The 11,150-nt window shown below is 45.6% G+C and overlaps 1 protein-coding gene across 3 annotated transcripts in view; it reads right to left on the reverse strand.

Moving 5' to 3' along the window:
• Window positions 1-11,150, reverse strand: part of LOC118745588 (protein lap1) — a 191,804-nt gene that overhangs the window by 119,434 nt on the left and 61,220 nt on the right. The gene's annotated exons all lie outside the window — the stretch shown is intronic.

Consider the following 11,150-nt stretch of genomic DNA (forward strand, 5'->3'; position numbering starts at 1 on the left):
CTAAAAGAACAGATCAGACAAGCCTATCACAAACTAAAAGATTTTCAAAAAAGATTTCATATTTCAAACCGAAATTATTAATAAATTAGTGCACAGATATAGTAATTTATTATTTTTTTAAATAAATCTTAGACTCTTGTCTACAAGTGTGTGTAAACGTTTTTTTTTTATTCGGGTCCCGCTTTTGGGCATAACAACCCAAAATCGTTGTACAAATAACTAAACCGTACACAAGAAACTGTTCCATGTAATTATTGCGTATTGTTATGACGCTTCTCATATATTTCATACAACATTGATAGAACCTTGGATTTAACGAACGAACCTAATCCTGTAACAAAATGAGACAAAATTAATAAAAAATCCGATTGAACTGGCAATTGACGACCTCACACAGCCGCTGTTTCCACTACCAGCACCATCGCAAGGATTCCAATTGTACTGAATTATACGGATTATAGCTGCTCCCGCTCCTCCGCACTAACTCCCGACTTCACTCCTTAATAGTTGCCTATGTTGCATTCGGTGCTGGCTAAATAATTTTCTTTTCGATCATTAATAGTTTTCTTTTCCAAGAATATTGATCTTTGCTGCACCGTCTATGACCCTAATTTCACTACCAGAAATATAACAAAACTTAAAACGAGTTTGGATGCCAATATGGAAATAACTTACCCATTTATTTTATCGCATAAATTTCTTCTAATGTATTTAATTTAATTTATTTAATGTAATTGTTTAAAAATTTTCTTCGCAAATCATATGGGAGTTACAAATGTCGTAGGTTGGCGAAAATCCTCCTTGATATACCCTCCAAGCGGGTGCCGACTGGGCAATGGGCATCGCTGCTTGCACCGCTGCGGCGGGATGGGTTTGCTCTTCTGCCGCAGTGGTGAAAGCAGGCGGGGCCTAGCTGCGGCCGAGGTATAAACTCTCCTGCCGCATCCAGTGGCGGACCGGATGGGTTCGCACTAGGCTGGCTAGGGGTGGGCATACTGAGGCCATTTGTAGGGAGTACCTGGCGGTAGGTATAAAACGCCCCCCTAATCCAGGGTGTCATGCGTCACCGTGCCCACTGGACGGTTTGCAGTCAGAGGGTTTTCCGACTGTATTCTAACGGCGCCTCCCGGATACCTGTCCGCCTCCGGGAGTAACGGTGGTATTGCTGCGGCATGGGGCTCTGCGTGGACGACCGTTTTTTTCCCTTTCCCTTTTTCCGGCCGCCGAAAGGCTTCTGCTTAGTAGGCGGCCAAAGAACCAGATGATGAATGTAACAAAACAAGCCTCGGAACCCTGCGCGGGTAGTGCCGCCACTGGACACGGCGAAGTTAAGTCCAATAAACCCACCATCTCGGGAACCACATCGACGGCGCCGAAGACAGGGCCTACATGGCCCAAACAGATTCGGCCCTCCGCAGAATCTGGAGGGAATGCTAAACCCCCAGAGGGAAAGCATACTTCCAGCGATACCGGCAAAACTATATCCTTCGAGGGAAAGTCGAGGCCGGTGGGAAAGCTGCGGACGGCCTCTCTCTCCACGCTCATCCCGGGCACATCCAACTCAAAGGGGGTAGTAACCGAACCCAAGTCCTCCACGGACAAGCCGGGAACTACTCTTGCGAGTAAAACAACAACCTGGGCAAACGACCTGGATCGGCGCCCCAGCTGCTCCAAAGCAGCGAAAATAATTCCGCCCTCCGTCAGTGCTCAGCGCGACCGAAGGGCAGCCCATAAGGTTATTAAAAGACTGGGCGTCATTCCACACGACCAGCTGACGGAGGAGCAAAAGGCCTCCCTCAAGTGGGCAATGGAAGTCTTCGCCGCCAGCGATAAGCGATCCTCCGGGAAGGGCGGTAAGGATAAACCATCCACTAAGGGGAACCCACGGAAGGACCTAGGCCAAAAGAGACAACGATCTCTGGGCGACACCGCGAGCGGATCCAAAAGGCATAGGACTTCCTCGCCCTCTGACCGTCCGCCCATGGCCGTGTCCACCACGAAGCCATTCAGGGAGGCCGCCAAAGAGCACCTCACGCTGGCGGTGTTGGACAAGGGCCATCCGGACGGCCACATCAGTACGGACAATTGGAAGTCCGTACTGATGGGTCTATGCAGAGTGTATAAGGGGATACTCAAGAAGTATTCCGGCCCTGCACCAGTCGTCCGTGATGCTGGGTGGCATCAGGGGCGGGTAAAGCTGGTGGCGTGTGCGGATGAACGCGCGGTCCGGCTTTACATGGAAGCGATCTCCACGGTTGGACAGCTGTGGCCCGGGGCAGACTTAGTTGCTGTTCACAGGGATGCAATCCCCAAAAGGCCGCGAGCCTGCGCCTGGGTCCCAGCTGAACCATCAAAGCCAGAGGAGATTCTTGACTTTATCCGACTGGGCAACGAAGGACTACCCACAAGTGATTGGAAGATAGTCCGAGTTGGCGAGACCAAGCGGAAGCAGCGTTTTGTTGGCTTTGTCATCAACGATGCTTCCGTCCCAGTTCTCGAGGGTTGTGGTGGAGTAATAAGCTACGGCTTTTACTCCATCAAGTTAAAAATCCACCGGAAAACGGACCCAACAAGGGGAGGAGGCGGGCAACGTCTCGAGCGGGCCCGCTCCTCCAGATAACTCTACCGACGAAGAGGCCAACAACACAGGCAACGCCTCGAGCGGACCTGGCGCCACCGAGTCGGCATCGGTGGCAGACATCGCGGGGTCCACAGGAAACACCACGACTACCGCATCGGATACTGAGAGCGACATGAGCTCAGTATCTGCCTACGTAGGGTCGGTATACAGCCGGTGGGCAATGCTGAATAAGGACCAGCTTCTGGACTCCGAACTGGAGGAGGGGGTTAATGACGTCACAATCATTGCCGCCGCCGAACGGGAGGAGCTAGAAGCGATGGACATCACTGATTCTGAGGATGGTGCAGATCCTACAAATTAATCTGCACCATTCCAAGGCAGCCTCGGCTGCCCTTCTTCTTCGCCTCAGCAATAAAGCTGAGGACTTGATTCTAGTTCAAGAGCCTTGGCTCGTTGAACAAGGTTTGCGGACTGAACTCTGATGCCTACCAGGTTGTAACAGCTCCAGTAGCAGGTAGGATCAGAGCTTGCATTCTGATTAAAAAAGTATATTCTTATTTTTTACTCTCCCAATACAGCGACGAGGACACTGTCTGCATCAGCGTCCAGATGTAGGAGAGCGTGATCCGGCTGGCAACATCCTACATGGCCCACGACAGCCATGTTTTTCCACCCTACAGACTGGAAGAAGCTGTGGAGGAAGAAAATCGCAGGAAACTCCCGATCATAATAGGGGCAGACCCTAATTCGCATAACACGATCTGGGGCTCAAGCGACACCAACTCTCGAGGTGAGTGTTTACTTGACTTTGTTCTTTTATATAATCTTACTGTATGTAACCGCGGGCGCGACCCCACTCTTGTGACCTCTGTTAGAAGCGAATTGCTGGACATCACCCTTGTTTCAAGCGGTTTATCTGATCAGATAAGGGACTGTAAGGTGTCCAAAGAACACTCTTTCTCTGACCATCTCTACACTAGCTTTAAGCTCAATTTTAATCCTGCTCCTTTAACAGCATACAGGAACAAGAAGCGAACCGACTGGGCAAAGTATAAAAACACGCTGTCGGTCTCTCTACACAGATACGTTTCTCACGATTAGTCCTGCTGTTAAGATCTGATGAAGCGAGTCTCTCGAATACGAAGGTTGTTTCTCTCGGTGAGCTGGTCTCATCGTCAAAAATTTATGAAGCAGTGAACTTTGTGACAAATGCCTGTAATGCTGCTTTCAAAGCCTCCTGCCCAAGCACCCTCCCGAAGGATAAAAAGAAACCCCAGTGGTGGAATCCTGAGATTTCAGCACTGAGGCAGACCAGCAGGAGGCTCTTCAATCAAGCTAAACGACTTTGGCAACCATACAAAGACGCACTCAAAGTTTTCAAGAAGGCCATAAAGAGGGCGAAACGCGAATCTTGGCAAAACTTCTGCGACAACAAAGAAGAGAACTCTGAAGCCAACAGGCTGAGGAAAGTTCTCTCGAAATCCTCTTCAAGTATGAACTCTATACAGAAGCCTAACGGTGACTGGACGACATCATGTAGCGAATTGCTGGAGGTCCTTATGAGCACTCACTACCCGGGCTGCTCAGATGACACCTCAGTTTTTTCGCCCGGTCCTAGGACCTACTTGTCTCTGGGTGATACCGTTGGGGACATTGTAAGTGAGGAGAGGGGGGAATGGGCTTTAATGTCCTTTCAGCCCTACAAATCTCCTGGCCTTGACGGAATCTTTCCAGCTCAACTACAGGAAGCTAAGGACATACTGTATCCCATGCTTTCTCAGATCTGTACAGCCTGCCTAACACTGACTCACATGCCACACGAGTGGACAAAGGCAAAGGTTGTATTCATACCAAAAGGAGGCAAGGCCGCACATGAAACCGAACCGAAGGATTTCAGGCCTATAAGCCTCACCTCTTTCTTTCTCAAAACTCTAGAGAGGCTCATCGACGAATATATTCGACGGAATATTAAAGCTGACAGCCTCTCCTCGAATCAGCATGCATATTCCAAGGGGAAATCCGTGGAGACCGCACTCCATGAAATCGTAGCGACGATTGAAAAAGGATTGGCCTTAAAGGAATACACGCTAGGAGTTTTTCTCGATATCGAGGGTGCTTTCAACAACGTCTACCGGTAGTCTGTTGTTAACTCCCTTCTCATGGCGGGGGTGCAGCGAGGTCTGGTGTATTTTGTTGAGCTCCTTCTCGGAAAGAGAACTATTCTATCAGAACTGGGGGATGGTTCCATTACAAAATATGTGACCAGGGGCACTCCTCAAGGGGGCGTTCTCTCCCCTCTACTCTGGAATCTAACAGTGAACACCATACTTCTAAGCCTAAAGAGCACCGGTTGTCAAGTCATAGCGTACGCCGATGATATAGCAATCGTTGGAACGGGCAAACATCTTCAGGTCCTGAGTGAGTTATTGCAAAACGCACTCGGTCTGGTAAACATCTGGTCCAAGGAATGTTGACTTAGTGTCAATCCTGCCAAGACAGAAATAGTACTTTTCAAAAGGAAGTATAAAACTCCCTTATTTAAACCTCCCACCCTAAACGGAGTGGCACTTAATCTCTTAACCGAGGTGAAATACCTTGGTGTTATTCTGGACAGGAAGCTGGACTGAAAGCGAAACATTGAAGATCGATCCAGGAAGGCAAATACTGCCCTGTATGCCTGCAAGGCGGCTATAGGCAAAAAATGGGGAATAAAACCACATATAGTACACTGGATGTACACAGCTGTGATAAGATCCATCCTTTTCTACGGGGTCACCGTATGGTGGCCTGCGCTAAACAACACCGTATCCAGAGCCAAGGTGGAACGTGTGCAGAGGACGGCTGACATGCTCGTCACGGGAGCCCTGCCCACCACACCCACCAAATCTCTGGAAATAATCTTAAATCTTCCACCTGTGGATCTCTTCGGAAAATTTCAGGCCGGCTGTAGTGCGGCCAGGCTAAATACAATACAGCCGTGGAGAGACCTCAGATTCGGGCACCCAAAAGTACTTGAAACTCTACCGGATAATCTACGACAAATAGATTATACCACCCCTCTACTCTGTTTAGATAACAAATTCCCCACAAGAATCCCAGAGAGTAACGAGTGGGAAAGGGTTCCAAGCTTAACAAAAGAGTGGGTAGCGGGATCTACTCTGGCGAACTCGCGCTAAATCTCAGTTTTCGCTTACCGGACCATTGTAGCGTTTTTCAAGCGGAATTAAACGCCATAATGGAGGCGGATCAGTGGCTTATAACCTCCGCCCCTCCAGGACGGCCTACCTCTATCTATTCTGACAGCCAGGCTGCTATCAAATCTCTCAATTCTAACGAATCAACGTCCAAAGTAGCCATAGAATGCAGGAAGACTCTCAACCTGCTGGCATCAAAATGCTCCCTTACTGTTGTATGGGTCCCTGGGCACAGGGACATCCCTGGCAATTGCCTAGCCGACGAGCTGGCAAGGGGGGGGGACGGAAATATCTGTAGTCAATTCTGCTCGGAATGCGGGCATACCTCTAACCTCCTGCAAACACAGACTAAAGGCGAAACTCGTTGAGGAGGTAAATATAAGATGGGCTGTGGAAACCACCTGCCATATTACCAGGCAAATATGGCCAAAGATTGATGTAAAGCGATCCATAGCTCTCACCCGGCTGGACCGCTCCTCTCTCAGATTAGTAGTCGGGGTAATCACCGGACACTGCCTGATGGGCACACACAACAGAAATCGATAGAAAAGCTGATTTGAAGCGCGTATCTATCACTTTCGCACCAAAGATTACCAACGGCCTCAAAACAGCATTCCAAAGAAATAACATGCAAACCCCAAATTGAAAAATCATTTGAATATCCTAAAAGACAGAACAGACAAAGCAGGCATTTCAGAATATCAAGTGATATCTGCGAAAAAAGGTACTATGGACCATGATTCAATAATACAAGGTTGAATAACCTGGCAGTTGTCTCGCTCCCGCATTCTGGCGGGCACAAGTGCAGCCGTTGCAAGTAAGTTTTGCCTGCTAGGATCTCTGTGTGATCGTCCACGTTTGGCTGGTGCAGTCCACTGGGAATTACAGCTGCAGCGATTTATTTGGTGAAGTGCAGCCGTTGCATACTTACAAGTAAGTATACCACCCCATAAAAGTGAAAGTGTAAATATCAATAAAGCTTTTTTCTTGTGCAGGTCAGAATCACTTTGTGTGTCCGTTTACGTTTGCTGGTGCAGGTATTTTCACCACTGCAACCTTTGGTTTGGTCGAGTGCAGCCTTTGCATACTTACAAGTAAGTATCGCGCCCTATAAAAGTAAATGTGCAAATATTAATAAAGATCTTTTCTTGTGCTGGTGAGGATCATTTTTGTGTCCGTCCACGTTCGCTGGTGGGGGTATTTTCACCACTGCAGCCTTTGGTCAAGTGGAGAATTTGCGTACTTAGAAGTTAGTATACTACCCCATAAAAGTGAAAGTGCATATATCAATAACGAGTTTTTCTTGTGCAGGTCAGGATCATTTGTGTGTCCGTCCACTAAATGTAATTCAATTTAAGATATTGAACATGTAATTTTTAAATGCAACAAATAAAATAATTTTTTAAAAGATCAATTTGTATATTATATATCAATTGCTTTTTTACTATTTGTATATTTCTTCATATCGCACACCGTCTTCAAAAAGTCACAACTCAAAATAATAAGTTTGTCAGAAAATGCGAGAAACTATTTCTTAGCACATGATAGTCATATGGGCTAGGGCGACTTTACCTTAGGTTTTTTTTTAACAAATTATAAAAAAAAATTGCTCCAGCTTTTGCTGACAGGCAAATAAAAGCTCTGTCTACATTTTAGCACATAATCTCAAAAATTCCCAATTTTGAGTTGTGACTCTTTTGAAGGCGGTTTGCGATGTTGTCCCTTTGAATAAAGGATTTGTTTGAATTCCATTAATTTTGTTTAATATATACTGAAATTTTAACGAAACCATGGTTTATTTTGAATATCTGGGAATATTTGTCGATATGAATTTTCTTGGTTAGAATTTTATGTAAATTATTTCAATGTATAAAGCTAAGTACGGAATTTTTAAGAAAATGGTCAAGTAATAAGCTGCTATTATTTCGCGTGTGTGAATAGTAGTGCCAAAGAAGTTTTGACATCTATATACAACCTGCTGTCTCATCTTTTTCTTCCGAAATAATGGAAATTTCTATTAAAACAAGGGTGCCTTGTACCCTTCACAAACAAACTTTAGCAAACCGTAGTAGAAAGCGTAGCAAATTTCTTAGGAACTTCGTACTGCTTAAGAAAATTTGGCTCAATAAGTTTTTATTGACCATTTCTTTACCGTTTTTTTTTATTCGTCGAACTAAGGAAATGTTTACAAATAATAACACAAAAACAGATTTGGGAAGGCATTGTGTTATTAAAGATATTAAAAACAATTTATCTCAAATGGGGAATAACGAATATTAAAAAAAATTAAAGCGGCCAGAGCAAATCTCTATTATTTGAGAATATCAAGCAACACTTGATTATCCGTTTTAATTTTTCAATACTTGAAATACTTAAATTGAATAAAAAATCCAACATTAAACTATACTTAAATTTTGTTGTTTTGCAAGCATATTTACCAAGTTTTAGTGCTTATCTAAACGCTTAAAATAGATTGTTTCTTGCTTATTTTCTTCGGCCCTGGCTATTAAAACATGTACACGACGAAAGAAAACTTAACGCCTACGAAAGCATGTATATTTGTAGTGACACATCGGCGATGAGTCTAGTCAAGGGGAACATTGAACCCGACTTGTTGTGTTTGCGCCGACGGCAGCCGCATTAGTTAAACAGCCCTATTATGGATTCCATCGGAATCCCGAAGTGGCAACGACGGGAAAATGCTATTAACAAATACGACGTGATCACGAAATACTCCAGCAAATTTCGAGATTCGAGAGATTGACATTTTTGATTCCGAGTGAAACGCAAGTTGGGCAGTTTTTCGTGAAAATACTATACGAACGCTTTTATTTATTGGAAGAAGTAATAAATAAACTGAAACCTACCAACTAATACAAAAACAAAAACAAATAGCCAAATAAGTAACTAAGTGGATATTTTACATTGAAGGAAATAAAAATGTAAGAAGTATTTATTAATGTTGGTAGAGCAAAAAATAAAAATATATTTTTCAACAGATCAAGGCCATTTAAAAAACGAATCTTTTCCTAGAACCCAAGCAGGAATTTGAGGAGAAATGCGCTTTCATAACAGGGTAGTGTTAAACCGATATGATACTGATAGAATATTTATGTTGGACCGTCCTATCAACTGAAGGAGCAGGCTCTTATCTCCTTTGTTTATTTATTTATTCATTTAAGTATAGATGGAAATTAATCACGTATAGGTTGATATTTTTCTTTACTAATGTACCTTAAGATGCAAAATAGAAATGAACTTCAATAATTTGTTTACAAAGCCCTAATAATACGTTGCCTTATTTGCATTGCTTCATAAGATAATTCCAAAATAATTTGCTCAGTATAACCTACAGCTGTTTCGACTGTTTTATGGCTTAGCCCTTAAACGTCTTGTACCACATCCAATACCTATTTCAACGCATTCTAATTTAAACGACAGTTGTTTAACAAACTACAAAATAAGATATTAATTGAATATCTGAATTTTATTACAGAAACTGACGCATTATCGTTATAACTGAAAGGTTGCGAGCAACCCGTGAACTCTTCTGATCAAACTTTAAACACCCCTTCTCTACTAAAAACGATGTCATCGCAATGAAATCCACTTTACTTTATTGAAATACTTCATTTTAAACTGCTCCTGTGGAAAAATCTGAATTTTTGTCCATTGCTACCAACAAAATAAGCAAAAAGCATCTGATTTCATTCAAAAATTTGGTAGCACCGATTCGAACTTAGTGCGCATTTTTGGCAACACTAACACGAAAACGTCGAAATTGCGAATAGTATTTTTCTCGAATTCGTGACGGGAGTTCCAGGCGCCCTAGATGAACGTATGCGGCTAGGTCTTAGCGATCAGGCTGCAGGCGATACGTGAGGTACCTAGAACAGGGGAAGACCCCCGAAGAGGCACGGAAACTGACACTTACCAGAACCAACCCCAAAGAAGACAGCAAGACCAATGATGATCAATGGCGTAAGCAGACCGCACCCGCGGACAAGCGGAAGAACGGGCATCACAGCCAGCAGATCGGGCATGATGAAAAATCGCGCAGTAAGACCGCACCCGCCGAAGAGCGGCCATCACGATGAAGAAACGCCCGGTCTGACCGCACCCGCCGATGAGCGGGCATCAAACTGGTAGAGCTACAGAGCCCGCACCACCTGAGAAGCGAGGTATCGGGCATCACAGAACCGTTGAGAAAAGCGGGAACCATCGCAGAGAGGAAAGACGCAGGGCAACACAGAAAAGGATGGGGGTATCGAGACCGCATCCGCTGTAAAGCGAAAGAGCGGACATATAACACCCCAAACTCCCAATCCAAAGAAACAGAGGGCGCTTGCACCCCTTTCAACATCGGGAACCGGGGGTAGGCACGTCGAGCAAGCAGCTTCGCGGTAGGGTGATGGACAGACGCATAACTACTCCGATGCTCTAAGGGGCGTCAGGCTGGCTGTGTTGCCCCAAAGCTACCCCGCGGAAGCCCAGATAAGCTCACTACCCTGCAGGACCCCATTATGGACGAAGTTTAAAGGGGTGGACGGATCCGCTGGCTTTCTGCGGAGTCTCCTCCCAACCAGGTATGCTCCTTGTGGACTGCAAGGACGAGATCACCGCAAAAGACGACGGCTCCCAAACTTCTGAGATGCTTCAAATTAGACGCAGATGTGCCAAATGAGTGTTCGGCATGCGAAGAGACACCCCACGACTCGAAACATGCCCCCTGTGGGCCGACCCTGTTGAGGCTGCACGCTTCTTGGGGCTCCCGTTAGTGGAGCTTGACGACAACGACTGAGATATTAACCCATCTGGGCGGGGTTGTTGTAGCCGCTACAACAACAACAACAACAACCACAACAACGGCTTTCGAACTAGGGAGTTGGAAGGGACCCACATTGTGCTCAAAAACGCGGGATGATATACCGCCTATGCACAATATGACGGTCTTCCTTTCGAGAAGCGCTGAAATATCGTCAGATTATGCTATAGGGCGGCTTAGGACTCAAAACCAGGGACTTAACACCACGGCGTGGGCGTCATCTCCAGCAGCATCGCGGACACCGGCCTACGATTGAATGTAGGCATAGATGAGGACTCGCATAATAGCGTCAGGAAAGCAGGTTACAGCGGGCCAACCTAACCCTCCCTCGGAACCCCAAAGCACCCATATGCGAGACGTAGCGGATCTTCCACAGGAACAGATCCCCTCCACACAAGAGCTGCTTGAGAGACTTGACCTTAAAGGGCTTGAGCTCGACAGATCAACCTGCACCATGCGATTGCAGCCTCGGCCGTAATTGCTAGCAGGTTTTCTACGGACGATCTGGTCATTATACTTATTCAAGAGCCGTGGACTTACATAGGCCAGG

The sequence above is a fragment of the Rhagoletis pomonella genome, unplaced genomic scaffold, assembly GCF_013731165.1.
Source record: "Rhagoletis pomonella isolate Grant_MI unplaced genomic scaffold, Rhpom_1.0 Rhpom_scaffold_00009, whole genome shotgun sequence".
Taxonomy (NCBI): domain Eukaryota; kingdom Metazoa; phylum Arthropoda; class Insecta; order Diptera; family Tephritidae; genus Rhagoletis; species Rhagoletis pomonella.